This window comes from Euprymna scolopes, chromosome 17, assembly GCF_053919585.1.
Source record: "Euprymna scolopes isolate OS-2025 chromosome 17, ASM5391958v1, whole genome shotgun sequence".
NCBI lineage: Eukaryota > Metazoa > Mollusca > Cephalopoda > Sepiida > Sepiolidae > Euprymna > Euprymna scolopes.
Window position 1 is genome coordinate 65937593 of NC_136498.1, and position 25922 is coordinate 65963514.

A 25922-nucleotide genomic window follows, 5' to 3' on the forward strand; every position below is an offset into this window, starting at 1 on the left:
ATGTGTGTGTGTGTGTGTGTGTGTGTGTGTGTGTATGTGTGTGTGTGTGTGTGTGTGTGATTATTGGCTGATGAGAGTTTGATATGGGTATCTAAAACGGTACTAATTATCGGGTTTGAAACCGACGGTACCAATGACTTGTCTCATCTAAAAACTTTCTGTAAACAAAATAAAACTACGCTCTTATTTTAGGATTTTTCTTTATAATTGAGCACTCTTTCCCCCAAAAAGCTAATTATATATATATATATATATATATATATATATATATATATATATATATATATATATATATATATATATACTGTAATATAATATGCAATAACATTTTCCTAATAAAAGGTATCGCTGACAAACAAATCTACGGAATCTGTTCTCCCTTGGTATAAAGCCAGCAGGCTTCAGATTTTCGAAACTACTTTGTTTATATTTGATCACGACCATATTGAGTAGTCATCTGCATGGTTGCCCATTTGGAAATCGCTTTGCCTCTCAGCCCCTAATCACACCCTCTCTAAGGAACCTCGCAAAAACACTAACCGTACAGCAGTAAGGATTTGCGACTCGTTGGTTTTGGCGAATTCTTTCGACTAAAGGCACCAGGGCATGAATCAAACGCGAACATTGGTCACCTATTTTACAAGGTCTTGTCAGTGTGCCTGGATATTTTTCATTGTCTGGTCAGTTTTATCTCTTCTCCTCTCTCTCTCTCCTTCTCTCTTTATCCCCTTATTCACTCTCATTTTCTCTCTGCGTGTATAGCATGCCGCATCCGACATTTATATTATCCAAAGATATATAAGAAAAACCATTTTATTATTATTTACTCACTTGGAGTTCTCAAGTGGAACATTGGCAACCATTGCTCACTGACAAAACCAACTGGGGTTACATCAATAGTACTCTCCGCTCATTTGATCCTGGTGCAAATCACTTTGTATTTACTAAACAGCCGTTTGCCATTGATTTCTCATCGGGGAGAAATGTAGATTTATACACTCACACAGGTCATTATCAGTGATCGTTCATTGAGAACAGCAAGTGGTGTTCCCCGGAATCTGAATGACAACAAGTCTCCTCAGATTTCCAACACTTTTCCGCTTATTTCCCAAACTATCGCACAGGACTTTACGCTCTAGCAACAATTCTTTACCATTGCTTTCTTATTGATTCCGGATATTGATTTTTTTTTTGTCTCATCTAAGTTGCTATAAGCGTATTCAGGATTCGAGTACTAACCATGATCTTCTCTGTCTAGATGGCTAACTATTATTATTATTATTATTATTATTATTATTATTATTATTATTATTATTATTCACTATGTATTTAACAGACCATCGTCTAAGAATTCCTTTTGAAAACAGCCCATGGTGTTTCCTGGTGTCTGAATGGCAACAAGTTTCCCAAGATTTCCAGTACTCTCCATCTCTTTCGACAACCTTATCGCAGTAGCCGTCTACCATTGATTTCTCGTTAAGTAGCGACCATTGGTATTCACTGGGATTTGGGTGGCAATAAGCCTTCCTAATGCCCCAGTCCTCCTCGTACTTATCCAGCAGATGTCTGGTTAGTGCTTTCTCTCCTCGGTCTTTACATTCTCCTGGACTCTCCTTATCTATTTGGTGTGGCATTTGTTTATGACGACGAAAAAAGGGAGTGTAGGGGAGCATTATTATTATTATTATTATTATTAGTAGTAGTAGTAGTAGTAGTAGTAGTAGTAGTAGTAGTAGTAGTAGTAGCATTTCTAAACACTAGGAATTCCAACACAGGCCATCATCAGTTATTACTCACTGATAATAACGATGGTGTTCTTTGGAGTCTTGGTGGGAACAAGCTCCTCTCCTCATATTTCCAGTACTCCCTATTTTTTTTTTTTAGAACTTTTGCAAATGTTTTTTCGTTGTCGCAACAGTCATTTGCTCTTGATTTATCGGTGGCAACAACCATTAGCCTCTACTATGATTTGATTGGCGTAAGCCTCCTTAAGCTCCCAGTACTTTTTGCACCGTTCCAATGGAAGTCTATTGGTTTTGGTTATTATTATTATTATTATTATTATTATTATTATTATTATTATTATTATTATTATTATTATTATCTGAGAATCTACATTTCTAAGTGTCTTTAGAATGCAACACTTCACTATAAAACATTGCTCAAATCAATAATACTATTCGGACAAAATAAATATACGTATCAACATGTGTTGTAAATTTCATCCAAAAGTTCGCAATGATTCATTTGTTTAACATCTATATTTTATTTCTTTTAGTCTGTCTGTCTGTTCACTTTTCTGCAAAACAACTGAGCTGATCTAGCTAGATCTTGTATAGACCTTTGTTCTGACAACGTGCAACGAATTAAGTATTATGGTATCCGTTCGATGCACACTTAGGGAATAATAGGGATTAACATAGATTAGTATTTAATTAAAAAAAGTGAGCAAAATGTTCAAATATATCCAACCATTAAGTTGGCAGTGAGTACTCATTCTAAGTCAACGGTCTAGTAACATGTTAATAATATATTATAATTTTTTAACAAAAATAGCAATTGATTATCTAAACTTTGAAAGCTGTCTTAACTTTCCAGAAATATTACAACTATAGAAAGTAAGAAAAGGCATAATACTTTTTTTTTCAAACATTTCAATTTAATGAACAATATTTCTTCCCTCTAGGAGAGTAATTAATCCTATAACTCTATAATTATCCTTAAATACATGTTTCGTCGTCATTATGACTCATCAGTACAGTTAGACTTAGCGAGATTCAGAGTCAGAACGCAATGCATTGTTCGGCGCTCCAACTAGCCCCAAAGTCGCCTTATAGTATATCGTCGCCCGCACATTGAATCTCCAACCTCCAGATAAAGTTTGACTTACAACTGAATTTTACCAAGTACTTAATCCACTACGCCACCGGTCCTTACCTTCCTGGCTACGCTACTCGATTAAATGAAGGGTTCCGTTCGAAATTCTGTGCAGATTCCCGAGGTCGACAGAAAGATTTCCGAATTCGTAAAGATACACCTAAGAAGGAAGACGCCCGAAACATTTTGAAAATAACAACCAAGATATCAAGAGTAGTATGAATAATCCTAGTAAATCGATCTCAATAGTTATGTTCAATATTCGCAGTCGAATGCTAATCTTTCAATAGTGGGACATTTTATAAAACGAAAATCCCACGGACTCAGTTTTGAACCTCTGCATTTAACTTCCGACAGAAGTTAATATTATTTACCTGGTTCACCATAATTTCTAAATAGGAAATTATTAGAAGAAAATGATAAAGATGGTTCAGCTTGATTCAACTTAACAACGGAGTCTAATTTAACTTCCGGTGAGAGAACTATCATTTTTTTTAAGGCTGACAAGCACTTCCGTTAAAGTGGACAATATAGAACTTGTCGTTGAGTACGAAGACGCAGATTCTTAAATCAATTAACGTCAAATGTGACAAATTATATTGTGACTAGAAGAAAAATCCGTCCAAGAGGAGGTGCTTTATAACAAAATACACACAGAACCTTTAACAAGCGCGAATGGTCAGATCCTGAACTCGAACACAAAATAAACAAATAAATTACATCTATAACAATGCGGAACTTTCCAATAATAGGTATACATTAGTTCAAGCTTCAGACTCTAGTATAGTGATTTGATGACTCAGCCATCGTAAACGACGATACGTGCCCGTGGATAATCATATATATATATATATATATATATATATATATATATATATATATATATATATATATATATACACCAGCTGGACGTCTGGCGTTTTCTGGTCGTACAATACGCATAAACAGTATATTTGAATGTATATAGACTGCGTATGTATAATCATAGAATCAATCCTCTATTGAATATCATATATTACGAGAAATAATTATATATTAATATATATATATATATATATATATATATATATATATATATATATATTATAATAATAATTATTATATATTTCAAGGAATAATTATATATTAAGAGGACTCGCAATAAATATAAATATATAAATAAAAAATTATAATAATAATGTCGTTCATTAAATTCCGTCTGTGTTTGTTTACAATATCAGGTCAGCTGATATTTCGGCTTGACGATCTAAAAATCGTTTTCACAGGGGAATCCTGTACGTTACATGGCCAAAATTACACTGGTGTAAAGTAAAATTATTACCATGTAAAGATTATTTTTTTTAATCTATAATAGAAGAAAGACTATTTTTAAGATCGGATTTTTTTTCCATTTTCGATAGTATCAGATATATTTCGGTACAAAATATATCTAAAAACACTGCCTGAAATATATATTACCTTTGTGTTAAATTTGCAAAAGATAGGCTCGGCCGTTTTGGGACCTATGAGGAAGGCACTCATACAAACAAAATGACTTTATATATATATATATATATATATATATATATATATATATATACGTAAATTGAATAAAATCACAACCTAACTGAATAGAACTTCACTTATTTTGGCGTTAAGCTCTTACAGCTGTTTCGTGAAAGGATGGACAATTACCTCTCGTCCATAGAACTGTAAACTTCCATCCAGTCACTCCTCGGAGACGCTTACAACTATTGTTGGGAATAGTTGTAAGCGTCTATGAGGAGTGACTGGATGGAAGATTTACAGTTCTATGGACGAGAGGTAATTGTCCATACTTTCACGAAACAGCTGTAAGAGCTTAACGCCAAAATAGGTGAATTTCTATTCATGTAGGTTGTGATTTTATTCAATTTACGTATATATGCTCTGAAAACTCTTTTGTAAATTCATTGAGCTGAGATTATAATTGAGTTGGTATTATAGACAATTATATTCTAAACTTGCAAGAGAAAGTAATTGTTGATAAAATAAAATAATATATATATATATATATATATATATATATATATATATGATTAGTTTTTTTTGGAAAAAGAATTCCAGCAGAGTGCCCAATTAAAAGGAAAATCCAAATTTTAAGAGCGTACTTATATTTTGTGTACAGAAAGTTGTTAGTTGAGACAGGTCATTGGTACCGTCGGTTTCAAGCCCGATAATAAGGCCCGTTTAAGGTATCCTTATCAAGCTCTCTTCAGCCAATATTCGTCTATCTTATAACCGGAAGTGTGAAGTATATATACCTCGCGAATCCACGTTCAAATCTCGTTTTGTTTACCCCCCCCCCTTTTTTTTATCTATCTATATCTATATATATCTATCTATATATATATCGGGTAATGTAATACCTAATTTTCAACTTTGAATTATTTAAATTTAAGATCTAATTTCGAAAAAATGTTTTTTTTATATGAATCGATTTTAATTTGAACCCCATTTAATTTTAAAATCTCTTTCCTTATGTATAAAAACTTTAAAATCTGTATTGGTATCGGTTAAAAACTTAAAAATTCGTTTAATTATATCGAATATTTAAAAATTTCCAAAAATACGTTTAAAGTTTTAAAAAATATATTTTTAATTATATCGAATCACGTTTAAAAATTTCGAAATACGTTTAAAAATTATTTTTTAAAAGAATCAAATCTTTCAAGGTTTGGGGAAGTGAGTATTTATCTATCCTAAGTGATTTCCCTAGTTTATTAACATTATTATATTTTTCTATAGTTTTAAATTCGAAATAGATTATAAATTACATTTATAAAATATAATTTTTTTATATATATATATATATATATATATATATATGACATTAATTAAAAATCTATAATATAATTGCGATTAAAATCCAAGTTTACCGACTAATTATTTATGTATTTACAATTTTTTTCCTTATATATATATATATATAAACAACATCTAAGTGTTGTTCTTTTCATTGATCCAATTTATTAGGAGCCCCTTCCTTCTATGTATGCAACTTTTCAAAGCTTCACTCCTCACATTTAAACATTTTATTTTTGGGTCATGAATGGACCGGAGGATGTAGTATTTCTCTGCGTTACAGAGTGAGCATTGACTTAATTCCGGGACGTATGCTGGTCTATGCTCTATTTTTCTCCATTTTATGGAAAAGGGTGTATTTTTTTCTTTAAGCTCCCACACGCGGGTAGCTAATGCTGTATTCATCCTTGTTTTAGCTCTAAAGGAGCTCATATGTGCATAATATCTTTGTTTAAATTGGCCTTTTGTCATACCTATATATATTTCCGGTATATTTGTGGATTGTTCCGTTACTGTGGCCTCATAGACAAGGGATTCAGCTTTACAATTACCCTCCAATGGACAGCTATTTTTGGTCCTGCAAGAGCAGCCTGCGTTATCTATCTTTTTTGGTTCTTTGGATATTATCGACTTTATTGATGGAGCTGTCGAGTAACTAACTTTCACCGTGTTTCTATTAAAAAGTTTATGTAGTCTATGTGTTCTTGGAAAATGTTTGTCTAGAAGGCTAAGAAAACAATGCCCTACTCTAGTTTTAGTGTTCAATGAAAACGGAGGTAAGAACCAGATTATTTTCCGTTTCCTCTTTCGTTTTATATTTTCTTTATTCTGGGTTTGTTGAAATTTTATGTTTTCATTGAACCCACTTTGATGCAGTGCGTCATTATAATATGGTGCTGCTTTCTCGAACACTTCAGCGTTCGAAGAAAGCCGTGAAATCCTTTGGCTAATGTTCGCTACCATATTTTTAAACACTGTGGGTGGGTGGCATGAACCCTTATTTATATACATGAGTTTTTCATTTAGTTTGTGAAAGGGGTTGTGTATTTTCTTCTCGAGATCTAGAGTGGCATCTAAAAAATCTACTCTATCTAAATTTGTCTGTATTATTATTTTAAAGCCTAGTTCCTTAAAAAATTCAGTTAGGTCTTTTCTAAGCCTGTCTAGTGCACATCCATTGTAGTCACGCGATAGGCAAAGTCCATCATCTCTATATAATCCAAAAAAGTGATCTGGGAATTTATATTTCATGGTCTCCAGTAGAAAAAGTCCAACCAGATCGCAGATATCCGCACTGTCATACGCCCCCATCGCGACCGGGGTTTGATTTTTTGACCCACGTTTTATCGTCAAAAAATAAAAGGGTCTGTCGAGCTTGCATGATTGTTTCCTTATCGAGCTCACTTATCTTTCTATATTTTGATGCGAAGATCAACGATTTTTCTAGGATTTCCTTAGTGATTGAAGGGTAAAAATCGACGATATCCAGTTGTGTAAACTTACATTTGTGTGGTTCAGTTATGTTTTTAAACCAGTCCAGTACCGCGCTAGTGTCTGCCCACAAATTAAGATTTGATTTTCTTTTTATCTCTTTTACTATTTCTCTTATTATAGACTTGCTAGCTAGACCGATTTCGCTTTTAGCCGGGTTTATTAACCTGCAGGTTGGCCTATTATTAAAATTTTCCTTGTGGTCTTTTAAAGTTATAAACACATTTTTCTTTGCTAACCTATTTACTCTGTATTCTATACCTAATTTTGTAGCAACTTCTGTAGCCTCTTGGTTAATAGATTTATAAGTATCTTTTCTTGCTACCTGGTATTTTTCTGTAATTGAGTTTAGTACAAGTTGTTTTACTTCCTCGAAATGGCTAAACCTTGAATATTCTTAAAGGAGCTTAATAATTATAATTATAAACAATAATTATTATATGAATATATGTTGCTTCCCATCTGGGGACATTTTAGTGGTGAAATAAAAATTATTTACAATTAGCATTCAAGGTGAAGATGCTTTTACGTAGAAGCAATTGACTTCGTTCAAAAGTATCGCACATAAAAAAAAAAACATAAAGAACAACCATGAAAAAGCGATACTTTCCGGTGTTAGCGTATTATAGACTATGGTTATTAGACTCTGAGGTTCTGTTTTCGAATTTCACTAGGTGAGATGAACCTTAAACGACCAAAACACCGAAACACGTGTCCGTGGATTGTAAAAGAGTATACTATTTTCTCAACACCAATGTGATGTCATATATATATATATATATATATATATATATATATATATATATATATATATATACATGTCATCGTCGACATACAGTACTGTTTCGTTGTAGCACAATTCATCGGTGCCGCTAGACTAGCACCTCTCCGAAGCCGAGGATTGGACCTAGAACCATCTCACGTTGACAGTCGGCAGTTCTACCCATCGACCAACCAGGAGCAGTGCCCGTAAATAAACATAAACAAACATTCGTCCACGACTTTTATAGTGCTCCGCTTATTTATAACTAAACAGCGAGCCTCGCATTTTTCAGCCAATTAAGTAGTGGGTGAGATTATTTACGACTGCTCTACACAATAAGGAATGGGCCTTATATATATATATATATATATATATATATATATATATATATATATATATATATATATATATACAGTGCCCCGCAAAAGTTTACAATCCACATTTGAAACTGTCAGTTTTTGCATTTCTAGCTTACAAATAGTAATGAAACTTTTTATAAAAATAGAAAATGTATTGAAACTAAGATATGACAATTTAACACAACGCGAAAAGAAAACTCAATAATTAGCACCGTAAAAGTTTACAACACATATCAACTTCATTAGATTTCTCAATAATTTTATGACGGTTTATCATGGTAAAATGCTTAGAAGCTTCTAGAATGTTCAGGAATATGCAATATTGTTTTGAGACCGGATCTCACCTCATAATTGCCTCATCCAGATCCTATATAATCAGCTCCTACGGCTGGTACGGTAGAGCGAGATAATATTGTAGCTTGGAGAGAGAGAGAGAGAGAGAGAGAGAGTGAGAGAGAGAGAGAGAGATCTTTCTGATACTTGCAACTACTACTATTCTCTTTATCTTTATCTTTTACCTTGTACCTTTTCTTAATATACTTGTCAACCACCTGCTATGTGCTTTCCCGTGACGTTCTTGTGGGCCCAACTGAGTTTATGGGGAGAAGTGAAATTACAGGTCCATAGAAGAGAACACCTAAATCTATGAGAATTTGAGAGAATTTGTGTGGAGGAAGTGAATAAGACAACACAAGAAGTCGTTGGAGATTACTCAAAACGTCTGCATGCTGTAATCAACAATAATGGTTATGCTTCAAAATACTAGATATTATTTTGTAAATGTGTTGTAAACTTTTGCGGCGCTAATTTTTTAGTATTGTTTTTTTTTTATTTTTCCCACTGTTCCTATCTTAGTTTCAATACATTTTCTATGATTATAAAAAATTTCATTACCATTTGGAAGCTATAAATGCAAAAACGGACAATTTCAAATGTGTATTGTAAACTTTTGCGGGGCTATATATATATATATATATATATATATATATATATATATATATATATATATAGTCACGTGTAATCACATTTTTTCTTCACCATATTCCATCTGCTTCACTTTTTGTTATCAAGTAATATCTTTGACTTACTTGCAGTTTCATCAACGCTTTTGTATGCAAAATTCGATTCCGCATTTTGCTAATTCCTACGCTGATGAGAAGGAAAGTATTTCTTCGAAACTCCGCGGATAAAGGACTATCCATTTATTAAGTGTTTCCTGTTCAGATTAAATATGCTTTTAAACTCTTTTTCAAAGTGTTTTTTAACATGTTATATTAACTATTTGCTTTTATCTATCTATCTATCTATCTATCTATCTATCTATCTATAAATGTATATATATATATATATATATATATATATATATATATATATATAACATAAAGTTGAATGTGTGTGTGTGTGTGTGTGTGTGTGTGTGTGTGTCTGGTCACGAATAGGCTCCTATATGGTTGACTATTTAAAAAAAACTGATTACATATAATGATAGAAGATGTATCGAGACACAGGAGTTGGTATATTTTTGATCTGGCAGAACGGTGGTTCATTAAAATTGTGGGGTCTGCGTTCGCGCCTGGTCCACAAAGCATGGAAATAAAAAATTTAAAAATAAAAAAAAACGTTTACAAGTGGTTTTGATATAGATGTACATAAGAATGATTTGATAAGTATGTTTTAACTTAAATACCGATGGTATAATAAAATTGTGGGGTATGCGTTCGCGCCTGGCCTCCATAGAATGGAAATAGGCACAAACTTTAATAAAGACTTTTCATATCTATCTGCGTCAGTATACTTTGATAATTATGTTTCAGTTTGAAGAAATATGGCATAATAAAATTATGGGGGTGTTCGTTCGAAACTGACCTCCATAGAATGGAAATATGTCACAAAGTTTAACAAGGTTTTTTAATATAGATCTACAGAATATTGTGATAAGTGTTTCAGTGTGAACAGGTATGGTATAATAAATTATGGTGTTTATCTATTTTATTTTTACTTTCATCATATTTTGCTTTGGTTTTGATACCCCCAAATTCAACCCAAATTTACAACCCTTCCTTTTCATAACCTATCATACTTTCATAAATAAGGGTCCATTTTCTGTAGGCTGTTTTTGAACCCAGTCAACGACGGGTACTTTTGCTAGTATATATATATATATATATATATATATATATATATATATATATGTATATATATACATAAATACATATATATACATATATATATATATATATATATATATATATATATATATATATATATATATATATACAAGCCATCAGATTGGTGGAAAGAATATTATTCACAATGTTTCTTGTAATCGTTAATGCAAAGAAGCTTAATTTTAATAACATTTTCTCATTCAACTACAGACTAAATGTCGTTTTTCTAAGATCTTTGCCTTTCCTTGTAATATGCATACATTCCATTATACCTCGTGTCTACGGTAGAGCGTTATGTCATCAGCAAATACACCAATCTTGGAAACAATTTTATCGGGCTGGTTGGTTATGAATATCAGGAATAATAAAAGTCCAAAAGTCGACACGCAACATTGTTTTCAATTGACTAATGACACTAACTGACTAGCAGGGGTAGTATACAGCTGACTGCTTTGTTTGATAACGTGATAATAATAAGGTTTTAAATGTAATAGTTGCTTCAAAAATCTTAGGTTGGACGTAAAGTCCGTGTTAAGGCAAGCTCCAAACCGCCCCGTTTAGCATATGGGAGTTGTCCTAGTCTAATGAACTAATTGTTAAGGAATTAACCTCATCAGTTAGGATGAATAGTAGTCGTTGTCTCCCACGTCGTTTGTATATCAGCCCTCCAAGAAAAGTATCAAACGAATTTATTCGAGAATTCGACGATTGGTTTTAGGAAAAGGAAAAAAACACCGATACAAGCCCGTTAACGATATGCAGCATGTGATGTTGCTTCTCCCAACCAGATATAAGTAAAAGAAAATGTCGATGTCTGACGCATGAAGTGTCTCCACAAACGAAGTAGTTACGGAGTTGTCGTTATTATTATTATTTTTTTAAATCTCTTTAAATATGTACACCCACTTTAAACCGACCTTGTACCATATCTTGCCCTTTACAAGAAAGCGAAAAAAAATATAGAGGGTGCGAAAGATGAGACTAACTTAAATTCAGAACATGTTTATCAATTCCATTTCACGGAGCTATTGACAAATGTTTCGCTAGAGCACGTTTTCCGAGATGAAAACACGCCATTTTTACCAGCGTTGCAATCACTAACTTTGTTCTTAACGCTTCCCGCACATTGAGAAGTGATCACTCTTCTTGGCGACCTTTTGATGACAGACACCATCGCCCCCCTCCCCCCAAAAAAGCTGTCCTGAAAACTCGACCTTACCGGTTAAGGAAACGTTGGTCTTAAACGCTTTCCGATACACATCGCCATCTTCTTCTTTTCTTTTTGTAACTTTAAAAAAAAATGTAGTTTTCCACTCACAAATAATAAAGCCGGTTAACAAAACGCATTTTCAGCTAGAATTAAACGGAGAAAAGAGGTGAAGATATTCGCTGTAGAGTTCACCTAAAATCCATTTAAAAATAAAATCTATTTAAAGTGCCACAAAACTCAATCTGGTATAGTTGTTTTTTTTTTTGTTTGTTTTATTTTTTACATTCAAGTATATTCGGCATTGCATACAATCTATAATTTAAAAACTTGAATATATTTTAATCACACACACACACATAAACACACACACACATAAACACACACACACACACACACACACACACACACATATATATATATATATATATATATATATATATATATATATATATATATATATATATATATATATAAACGATTATTTTTTTATGCCTACAGACACTAGTGATTCATACATTCGGAATCGTCAGTGCAGAAAGTCACAATTGCCGCTGGTCGAAGTATTCTAACTCCGCTGTGAAGGCATTACAAACACCATTAGCGAGGAATATAATCACTGGACCATCGCCAACAACAATGACAAGTGAAATTTAACATTTATAATCCAAATACAAGAGTAAACGTTCTTAAAACCGATCTACCGTGATCAAACGATTATGAAATCGCGATCTTGCACGGAGGCCAACTGACCGACTTTTTATCCACAGTCAGTGCTCAACTGTTATGAACTTCTTAAATAAACGGAATATATATATATATATATATATATATATATGTGTGTGTGTGTGTGTGTGTGTGTGTGTGTGTGTGTGTGTGTGTGTGTGTGTGTGTGTGTGTGTGTAGAACTAAAGACTATGAACGCGAGGGATGTAGGTTCAATCCCTGGCTGGGGAAAAATGCTGGTCTATTCGCACTGATGAGTTGTGATACAACAAAACAGTACTGTATGTGTGTATATATATATATATATATATATATATATATATATATATACATATATATATATATATATATATATATATATATATATATATATATATATATACGACTACATCTTTCTACTCTTCTCCCCTCATAATGACCCCGCTAATTAATTCCCTAATAGTAGCCCTCTGCTTCAAAGTGGCACTGTGCCTTGTTTGGGGTGGAAATTGAATAAATAATAACTTCATTTAATCACATAAATTAATATACGAAGATATAATTTTATGCGTAATTTTTTAGTATTTACTTCAACAGTACTCAATACATAGGTAGAGCAAGGTAGTAAGTTATGAAAATATATATGGCAATTAAGCTACACAGAATAGTTCGCGTTTCATTCTCGTGCGAATTCGTCAGGCATAAAACGCGGAATCAGGCATGAAATGCGGAATATTCTGTGTAGCTTTATTGCCATACATATTTTCATAACTTACTACTATATATATATATATATATATATATATATATATATATATATATATACTACAACATTTGTGTTTATTGATAAAATTGTGAGCTGAGGATAGATAATTTGTATTATTTGGAATATTTGAACTATTGTTTACATTTTTTGTGCTTTCAGAACAAGTTTCGGCCAATGTAACTTTCGAACTTCTTGAAGTTTATCTTGCGAAACCAGAGAAAACGTTTTGTCGGACCCGAGACACTCCCCAAAGACCCGTAGCCTAAAGGCTAAAATACTGCGCAAAACACAGTTATAAGTGACACTCATCTGAAGGTTGAAGATTCGATCCCCATTACACACAACATGAAGAATAATACAACTGCGAATTATTTAAGATTAACAGAACAAGATTATGCTATCATGCGCCGAGGATTAAATAAAGGGTTCCATTCGAAATTCCCTGCAGATTCCTGAGTTCGAAAGAAAGATTCCTGAGTACGACAAGATACACATGAAAAAAGTCAGAGGTTACATCGGCCGAAATTTTTGAACGAAAGGTACATGGAACATTCCAAATAATTCACATTTGCTATACTTTCATTTAGTTAATGAGCTATAAATAGGACAAAGCAATGGAACTGAACATTTTAACAACAAAAAATAAATAAATAAATACTCACAATAATAAAAATCTGAAATAAATTAATTAATTAATACATGTTAATACTAAGGTTGAGAAAATTAATCGGAATCAGAATCGAGAAAATCATAACTTTCTGAGGTATTGGAATCGGTATCGAAATCGGAATCGGAAAAAATGTGTGCCTATTTCCCAATGCCAAAACGATTCCTTTAATTATCTACTCTAATTTGATTTTGGTTGAAGAAAAATTTCAATTGCTGGTAATAATAACAAAATAATTGTGTTTATTGATTTTAACATTCCAGTAAAACTAAAATCTATAGAGCTCCTCCCTCACATTTGAGAAAATATATACACATTAAAGATGTGTTTTTACATGCCTCCAGAGAGTGACTTAGTTCACAATACAATGTAGCTTACCTTGCACTGTATAGAACATACTGTTGATTTTATAAAATTATTTTTGTATATAATATTATTTTTATATATAATATTATTTTTATATATAATATTATTTTTATATATAATTTTATTTTTATATATAAAATTATTTTTATATCTAATATTATTTTTATATATAATATTATTTTATATATAAAATTATTTTTATATATAATATTATTTTTATATATAATATTATTTTTATATATAAAATTATTTTTATATAAAATTATTTTATATATAATATTGTTTTTATATATAAAATTATTTTTATATAAAATAATTTTTATATACATTATTATTTTTATATATAATATTATTTTTATATATAAAATTATTTTTATATAAAATGATTTTATATATAATATTTTTTATATATAATGTTGTTTTTATATGTAATATTATTTTTATATATAATATTATTTTTATGTATAAAATTATTTTTACATAAAAATTATTTTATATATAATATTGTTTTTATATATAAAATTATTTTTATATAAAATATTTTTTATATATAATATTATTTTTATATATAAAATTAATTTATATATAATTTTATTTTTATATATAAAATTATTTTTATATCCAATATTATTTTTATATATAATATTATTTTATATATAAAATTATTTTTATTTATAATATTATTTTATATATAATATTATTTTTATATATAAAATTATTTTTATATAAAATTATTTTATATATAATATTGTTTTTATATATAAAATTATTTTTATATAAAATAATTTTTATATACATTATTATTTTTATATATAATATTATTTTTATATATAAAATTATTTTTATATAAAAATTATTTTATATATAATATTATTTTTATATATAAAATTATTTTTATATAAAATGATTTTATATATAATATTATTTTATATATAATGTTGTTTTTATATATAATATTATTTTTATATATAATATTATTTTTATATATAAAATTATTTTTACATAAAAATTATTTTATATATAATATTGTTTTTATATATAAAATTATTTTTATATAAAATATTTTTATATATAATATTATTTTTATATATAAAATTATTTTATATATAATTTTATTTTTATATATAAAATTATTTTTATATCTACTATTATTTTTATATATAATATTATTTTATATATAAAATTATTTTTATATATAATATTATTTTTATATATAATATTATTTTTATATATAAAATTATTTTTATATAAAAATTATTTTATATATAATATTGTTTTTATATATAATATTATTTTTATATAAAATAATTTTTATATATATTATTATTTTTATATATTATATTATTTTTATATATAAAATTATTTTTATATAAAAATTATTTTATATATAATATTATTTTTATATATAAAATTATTTTATATAAAATGATTTTATATATAATATTATTTTATATATAATGTTGTTTTTATATATAATATTATTTTTATATATAATATTATTTTTATATATAAAATTATTTTTACATAAAAATTATTTTATATATAATATTGTTTTTATATATAATATTATTTTTATATAAAATGGCTTGAATTAAAGTTGAAAATGCCAAAGTCAATATCATCTCTCATTTGTGCTCTAAAGAGAAACATTCATTTCGAACGTGTTTCTGTCATACCAAATAACCTACTGTTCATTTTTTTAGGCGGGACCTTTCTGCTTGTACGGTAATAAAACTACTCAAGTGTCTGTGTGATTTTACGCTGTATACAGCCTAACTTTAGTCAACTTTAATCAAAATTGCCTGTTCCTTATTTCATCGGATTTTTTTTCGATCATCCATTCCTTATAAAAAATATTCCGATACAAAACCTATCTAAGAACACTACCAGGCACATTAAGTACATTTGTGTGAAATTTAAAAAGAGCGGCCCAACCGTTAAGCAGTCCACACACACACACACGCACACACGCACACACACACGCACACACGCACGCACACACACACACACACACACAGATAAAGTTCCTTTTATATAATAGATAGATAAAAGACGGATAGATAGATAGATAGATAGATAGATAGATAGATAGATAGGAATACAATTTCCATATCACGGAGTAAATAAAATATTTCAACCACATCAGTAAATATTTTAAACGTGTTCATTCAACCTTAGGGATTTTTATCCTCGGACCCCAAAATCAACAGAGATTAGACCATTCCTGTAATGATCTGGTCCTTGTTGATTTTGAGGGGGGTAGTTCTGCGCAGTTCTAGGAGGTCCGCCCTCCCAGGCCTTGCCTTCTCTCTTTGAGGAGGGGTTAGATTATTACTAATTGCCTTTACCGGGGAATGTAGGCGGGGTTGCCCAGGCACTTTTTGAAGGTGAGAGTGCCCCTCTCCGGGGTTGGGGGCAGATTTTTCAATCCCATTTTACGACCGTGGTGTCTAAGTTCTTGCAGTGGAAGAGAACTAAAAATCATTCACCCTAGCTTAGAAATGATAGGGAAGCAAATCGATACACGCATATGTATTTGTTATCATTAGGATAAGACAACATTATATTCTTTTTCATTGTTTTGACTCTCGAGTGTGTATCCGTTGATATCTTATATGCTTTTATATAGAGTGATGTGGTTCTCGGTTGAATAACTGTGTCTTTCAGAGTCAAAACAATAAGAATTCTCTGTTGGCATAGCCCTAGTTATTGTGTACAGAAACTTCGAGCTAGTAAAGGCATGCACAAAAGCGGATGAAAACGCTCGCAACTCAATAAGGAGGGAAAATGAGCTCTTTGTTGTTTGGCCAAATCGAATGTTTTTTTTTATATCTCGCCACACAGGCCAGGATCAGAGTGTAATATCTGGTCTGATGCTACATTGAAATTAATTATGGTTCTTAGTCAATGGAGGGGGAAATCTTTCTATACTTAGGCAATTTTATTTGCGCATACTTCCAGAATGCTTCCTTCTGGGGAACTGATTTCCCCACGTTAAAAACGACCTTGTGTCACATTTTGCTTTTGTAGGGAAGCGAATGAATACTTAAATACCTATACCTCGTCTCACTTTTTAGTAAGTTACTTAACATTTGCATATAAAATTCTCCAACTACAGAATTGTATACTTGTATACACAGCTAGCTGACTTGACCAGGCGTTACCCGGGAGTATTTACTCTCATATCTTATGAAGATTAACATTAAATAATTTGTGTGCTAGTGCACTATATATATATATATATATATATATATATATATATATATATATATATATATATATATATATATATATATAGTTTTTCAAATATAAAATAGATAAACAACATTCCTGTAATATAACCACTAGTAAAATAGGTCTGCGTCTGGGGGTGCTATATATAACAAAACAAATATAAGAAATTACACAAAAAATATAAAAGCAGCAGGGTTTAGAAGAAGGATCTGAGTGCCATGGTCGATTGAAGTTGGAAATATGGTGGGCCCGGTCAGCATTATTGTTAAATAGAAATCATCCTTAACCGACTGCTTGCAAAATAATCTGCAAAACAAATCAATTTTAAATCTTATCGCCATCTACTTTTTATAAATTTTAATGGAGTGTAAGCTGATGAACTCATAGCACTGGTGCTCCTCTCGACGTAAATATCCTAGCCTAACATGAAAAGTAGCAAAATTCCACCCCTTTACTATAAAGATCATTGATACCGGAAAGCCTTCTTCTCTAATAGTTTTCTTTTTTCCTCGGACTGCTAGACTGTGGAATTCGCTCCTGGTTTCCTACTTCATTGACTGTACTAACATGCAGACGTTTAAATGTAATATGAACCGATATCTTGCTGCTCAACTCCCTACAGAGAGAGTTCCTGTTGATATGGTCTCAAATAGTAGCTCCTTACCTCAAAGTGGCTATATGCATTGTTTGGCTGAATAAAAGTACAAATAAACTCTAATCATGATCTTTTTTTATTATCATTTCATTACGTTTTATCTATATTTCCTTCTTTATAACTTTCTCCGCCTACTATCCTAATGTGAACCCTTTCACTAACGCACACCCTTGTTTTATACACACATCGCCCCTACTCATATTTTCCGCTGCCCTTCTTATCATCTACCCATCTCCCTTGATTATCACTCAATAATTTTCCACCATTTTTTAAAGTCTTCACGTGCCCCCCTTCTCTCGTCTTTCCTTTAAGCACCGATGGCATCGTCTGATAAGCTATGACAGCCTGTCCGTCATTATTCGCCCTGTTCAACGCTCTCCAGTCGACTCTTTTGCTTGGGAGGATTTAAATGCGATTACAAGGTTTCTCCAAAGAATAAACGCCTATATACGATAAAAAAAGTAAACGATGGACCACCATAGGCAGCGAAGCAAGTGTTCGCGCTCACACACACACACACACACACACACACACACACACAAACACAAACACACACACACACACACACAGACGTGTTAAAAAGTCCCTGCTCCTAATTGATAAACGTCAGATTAAATAATGGATGACGTTTTATTGACTCGAAGCGAAATCCATTGTTTCATTATTTCCGATAAAACGTTATAAAGTGCTCATGATTTAATGAATGGTGACAGTACTCCATCTTCTGCCGAATTATATTCTGACGACAAGAAGAAAGAAAAAAGACAGAGAGACATGAAGATTGACGTATATATTAATCTGCATTGGATGAATATGAGAGAAGAAAGGGAAATGATATGAGAGATAAATAAGTTGATAAATAAATAGGAAAATACTATGATTCCATACCCCCTTCTCTCTCTCTCTCTCTCTCTCTCTCTCTCTGTCTATATATATATATATATATATATATATATATATATATGCATATATATATATATGTGTGTGTGTGTGTGTGTGTGTGTGTATTTCTATGCATAAGAAAAGACTACAGAATCGATGCGGTCAGGTTCAAATCCAAAATAAGGGAACCTCTAATTTGTTTCCTATATCGGACGCAATTTGGCTCGAAACCAACGGCACCAATGTTGTCCTGATTTTCTGTAACATGTATATAAATATCTATTATACCTTTAATTTTTCTTTGGGTTTTCGTTATAATCGAGCACTCTGACGGGCTCCTTCCCTATTAACCTTATATATATATATATATATATATATATATATATACAAGAACCAGCTGGGAAAACTTGGGTCATTGTACCGGAAAAATATCCAGTAAATAAAACGTTGTTTAGTAGATCATAATTTTTTTTGCATTTCCATACACCAAACATGGATATAAATATCACTAAAACATCCGCTGGGTCATAAGTTTCATTTCGGTACCTAACTTACCTGGGTGGGTTGCCTGTAGGCTGAGATAAACCGCGTCACACACATACACCCTCAGACAGACAGTAAATCGAACTTTCTAAGGGAGATAATAACTTCCGGTGAATACCGGAAAAATATCCAGTAAATAAAACGTTGTTTAGTAAATCGTTATTTTTTGCATTTTTCTTTTTTTTTTTTTGCATTTCCATACACCAAACGTGGATATAAATATACTACAACATTCACTGGGTCATGAGCTTCATTTCGGTACCTAAATTGCCGTGGAAGGTATCCTGTAGGCTGAGATAAACCGCGTCACACACACAGACAGATAGTAGGAAAATTTATAAGATATATATATATATATAGTAAGTTATGAGAATATATATTTTAATAACTTACTACCTAGCTCTACGTATGTATAGAGCATCGTTAAAGTAAATACTGAAAATTTACACATAAAATTATATCTTTGTACATAAATTTATGTGATTAAATAAAATTATATATATATATATATATAAGAGCACAATTTAAGACTGTAAATATTAGGTTAAATGAATGTATTGTTCAATAGGATACTCAAATAAGAATTATTAAGATTTTCTTCATCCACAGAATTTCAAAGAAATGCGTTCTTCTCATCAGAGGAAAGATATCATCAAATAAATATTATAGCGAAACTATGACTTTGCTGGTACTGGCATTAATTAAAACTGCATTACATGAAACCTAGCCATAAATGCAAAAAACGTTTTACTCCAAAGAGTTCATGAAATGAGGAAACGAAATAAAAAATGGAAAAAGTGAATTAAAAATTAAAGATTAAAAATCCAGATTTTGAGATTAAATTTATTCTCTCAGCAAGACGACCCCTGATACACGTAGATAATAACAAGGAAGAACCCTCCAATAATTTTGATAGTCTGGTGTATATATCAGACTGCGTAGGAGACAGATTTGGTGAGGATTTTCCTTTTGAGATACAAGATGTGTTTGAAGACTTGTCAATGAAGGAATTATTCAGTCGCTGTAAATAGATAAATAAATAAATAAATGCAATTCAATTGTTTAAATAAATATGTATTTATTTACCTGACTGTAGATCGTAAATTCCTCAAATATTTCGGATGCAACATCTATTTTCAAGAGGTAGAAAATATATTTCCACTCTTTATGCTGTCGTTTCTTGTTTAATTTAAAATTAGCCGTTAAATTTAATTTTGTTTTGGAACGCTATTTTAAGTTTAAAATTGTGTTAGTTGTTTAGGAGAAATAATTTTATCTTTTTTTTAAACAAATTCTCTTATCTAAGGAAAGTAATTTTGTAACTCGGTTCAAGTTTTCTAATCGAAGGGAACTAATTCTACATCTCCGTCCAAGGGAGGTAATTTACCTACTGTGTCTTATGATGCAAACTTTGTTTTAGAAGTTTAGGGAACGTATTGTTTCCATTTTTTTTTTTAAACCAATTCTGAAACACGCCCAAGGAAATAATTAATCTGCTTGTGTCGTTATTAAGAATATATGGAATATTTCTGTTTTATTATTAATTTTTGATTTTAATTTTCTATCAATATCGATTTCTTCAATCTGAGATTTCCTTGGTTCTTTTCAGTTGCTAGTATTTTAAAAAATTATGTTTTTTATTAGGGTTGTGTGTGTAAGAATCGTGTTTGTAAAAAGAGGATGTCTTGGTGGTAATGTATTCTTTGATACGGATATGCAACGGCCTGATTGTACTTCAAATGTACGACTCATTGCATTATGGTGCATTAGATTTGATGCACTGAATATATGCGTTCACATAGTCATATGGTTTTATGGGGCAGTTAGATAATCAATATGGTTTGTTTCTTGGTGTGGTTTTGGTTTTAGATAGTTGTGTTATTGGACTAGTGTGTGCGAGTTGTATGTCTAAATGTTTTTTTACGAATGGCGTTGCGTATAGCTGTTGTTATCCTATCATAAAAATGTGGTATTTTGAGGAAGCAATTTATATAATTTATTTTTTAACATCCTATAACAGATAATATATATATATGTGTGTGTGTGTGTGTGTGTGTGTGTGTGTGTGTGTGTGTGTGTGTGCAGGGTTCATTATAGGATGCTACAAAATAAAGTAGAAGAAAAATTATATATATATATATATATATATATATATACACTGCTTCAACAAGAACAGACACACATTATTTTAATTTAAATTGCAAGTATTTAAATGTACAATAGTTCTCAATTATCATTATAACAGCTTGGCAACTTTTCAGCGCAAAAAAGTGCATAAAAAAAACAGAATCTATATAGGTCTCAACAGCCTATGGTCAATCTTACAAGATCAGTAATCCGATACATTCACAATTTAAGAAGTGTTTTTTTATAGCTCTAACACATATTACACACCAGCTTATATAGGTGGTTATCCTTTATCAAGATGTTACGTATAGATATTCGAGTAGTGTACAGTGCTTGCAGTTCAGCAACTATAAAATACACCTGCCTTTGGTGTTCTAATATCGTTTTACATTGACGCTTGCACGGGTACAATCTTTTTATATACGTTTATTTGGGTTTTCCACCACGCCGTATTTCTTGCAACAGACAACATCCAGTTAATTGTAGTTAGTACAGCAGTTAACTATAGTTGGGCAGTTGCTTATATTATTGTTCTTTTACAAACATGACTCCATCAATTATTTACACTAATTTGATTCAGCTATTATAAGTTTCATTAATCTTAACTTTAACTTACATGTATTATTATTTTATAATTAAAAACTGATAATTTAAAATATATATCTACATTCAATTCATATCATAGCGTCTTGTTTACAATTCTTTCCTATATTAACTTCCAGTCAGTTCAATTCATCCTGTGTAATGCTAAACCAAATTAAAGCTTTTATTTTCTATTGCTTTTTTTTTTAAATTAGTTATTTATTTTCAATATTTTTATAAATATTATAAAATCCACCCCTCTTTTTGATTATTATTTGGTTTCTATAAATTCGCTACGGTTTTACGATGTAACGTGCGTTATAGCAATTTAGTGGTATTGGGGCAAAAGCTAACCGCACCTAATCTTCAAACCATCTATTGGTTTGTACCATTTATCAAGTCCCGGAGGCCACTCGAGGTTAATATTTAATCTGTGTACAGTAGTCATCTGACACTAGCGTAGTAATCGTTAGTAGTGTAAATTTAGTATAATTTGATTATTCAAGGGGATGGTTCCACAAGAGTTCGTTTACATTGGACTTGCAGACGGCGATATTGTAGCCAGTTGGAAAGCAAACCAGCGTAAGAGAGTTCTACAGGCAGGCAGTTCTAGGAAAAACGCTTTGTTCATGGAATCCATGTTTAGCTTTAGGCACCGATAGAGAGTGAGGGGGTGAATTATTGATAGTGATTTTAGCTAGACGAGAGCGTTGCAAGGGGTGGACAATGAGTTAAATAAAATATAGTTTACTTTAATCGAATTAGTTTAAATAATACATATCCTTTAACATATTATATTGCCGATGTTTATTATTTTTATAATATAATCTTTGTTTGTTTGTTTTTTTATATTTAGAGTATACCATTATTAAAATTCAATTCTGTATCGGTGTTCAATTTCACTTTCCGTGCTGTTACGAAAAGGCATACGTCATAATTTTCATGCTTAAAGTTTTAAATTCTATTTAGGTTGCGTATTACTTATCATGTGTTCTGAAAGTTTACAACTTTAATGTTGTACTATTTTTCATATGGACTTTATTTTTCTGTAGCACTGTATGAACAAGGAGGTTACTCCGGATAATATCATTTAACTAAGTATAATTTTCATCACCTAGTGTATTTATAGCGACAAGCGTTAACTGTGGAAATTCCTCAGCGGCATCTTTCATACGTAATATATTACTACTGGGCATTCTGCGGACATTCAGTGTGAGTAATATTATTGTTCACCGCGCCTCTCTCGCTATCTCGAACGTTATCCCCGTCTCTAACGTGATTTCCTTTTAAAAGTCTTTATTTTTCCAGGGACGTCATTTCGCATGCATTTGAATATAACCGTCCGCGCTATGTTACAAATCTATTAGGATTTAATGTAGTTTCTATTTGATTCTTACCCCTTTCTTTTTTTTTTCACTCACGCTATGTTTTCCATAGTTAATATTATTTTTTTAAATTGTAATTCTTCATCTCGTTTTAGTTTTGTTTAGTGAAGTGTAAAACTAGTTAACTATCCTTTTTATTCTTTTAATTTCTTAATTTCATCAAATTTGAAAATATATTAGTTCTTATAACTAGCAGAACCTGTGTAAATTCCACAACGGCATCTTTCATGTGTAATACATTTATACTTGGCATTCAGTGGACGTTCAGCGTGAATGGAGACCCATTATTATTTTAGTCCTATTGTTAAAACTGTAAAAGTATTTATCCAAATAATCTAGTTTATGTAGTGTCAAAATATATCTGGTTATTAAGGTTTGTCTCCAATATCTTTATAGGAGTCTGTGACAGTTCCATTGTATGGACGCCCGGCTCGAACGGAAACCCCGCGATATCATTATACCATCTTTCGACCGAATAGATACTACACTTGGATTCTCTCCATAAGATCAAGAAGGCATATTTTAGTTTCACGTATGACTCAAAGGCGACGTCATTTTTTTAAATATTTTTTTTCTTTTTACACTGCGTCTCCAGTGATCAGGAGATCCTATTTATTACAAAGGCGGATAGAAGGTTATAACTAGGGCTATGACAACAGCATATTATTTTCATTGTTTTGACTCCTAAGTATATATCCGACACAGTCAGATACAATTAATAAACAGAGAACCACATCACTCTACATAAAAACGTATAAGATATCAATGGATATATACCTGAGAATCAAAACAAGGAAAAAAATATGCTGTTGTCATAGGCCTAGTTATAACATATTACGAACATTAAATTAGCGTGTCTCTATACTAATTTAATGTTCGTGACATGTTATCACCTTCTATCCTCCTTTTTAATAAACAGGATCTCCCAATCCAATAATTTATTATCTTGAAATCCGTACCACACATACGTACGCTAAAGGTACTACAGTATTTATATTGATATCATTCAAACACTACCATGTTTTAATATATGATTGAGTGGCAGTTTTAGTCATTTAGAACTGCTTTTAAACTTCATCGCTCACTCATTTTTCGACCAAATTTAAAACACTTATTACAGTTTGTAGATCACCTTCACGGCTATATAGTGAAAAAAAATCAATTTTCGTTCAGTAAAGCAAACGTTATGATTAATTTAATGGTGTTCAAAATCGTAAAATAGACGTAAGGAGGTGAGCGACGGTTTCTATGACTTGTTTCCATAGCAACCACCTCGCTTCAGCAACTAGTGTTGCTACTAATTCACTGCTGTCGTGAAAAGAGAAGTAACAAGTGAAACATGACAACATGAAAGAATAAAAGGGAGATAATTGGGGGAATTTATTGAAGCAAACGTGTGCCATACATTGTTATTACATGTGTTTATGTTATGTTTATGGGGCAAAAAATTAAGACTGAATTTAAACAAAGAACAAGTGAATTTATTGGAAGCCTAAAAATGATGGATTACAATAAAATAAACTCGAGCATGAAAAGTAACATGGAAAAGTAAAGGACTAATTGTTAAAACTAGAAAAGGAAAGGATAAGATATTCTAGTAAAAAATATAATAAACTTATAACTTAAAATATTGAGACATTAAGAATTGATTATATAATGTTATAAATTGAATTTTTTTTAAAAATCGTACGAGACGAATTAAAAAATATAAGAAGATTATATCTGGCTTTACCTTAACGGTGTTAGAGAGAAATCGCATACACACTCGTCTAGCTGCAATGACTACTAACGATTATGTACCTTTGCCTAAACTGAAACGTAAATTACATGAGCAAAACGAATTTCCTAAAACTACCCGTCTGTGAAACACAATCCTGCGAGTCTGCTTCCCAGCTTATTATAACATGACTGTTTTCAAGTCTAATGTATGTTCAACCATTATCGATCATCACGGCGTTGTCATATCGGCTAACACGCATTAACTCTTATCTTAGAGGTGCCTTTAGGCCTTGATAAGCTGTAGCCCCCCGCATAGTAAGGAAAGATAGATAAGCAAAAATTGCTGTATCATGCGAAAACTTCTTGGTACAAATTGAAAATTCCATTATTGCTGATTATATAGAATCTTTCAATTACATTAATTAAACAAAAAACTAAGATATTGAAAGACATAGAATCAACAGTGTTATTACAACCGGATGTAAGTTATAGGAAAGACGAACTGTATCAATTGTTTGATTATATATTGGATTTACTTGATACAAAATTACACAAGCCACCTGTTGCGAGGGGAGGAATAGACTCCAAACTATTTGTGTAGAT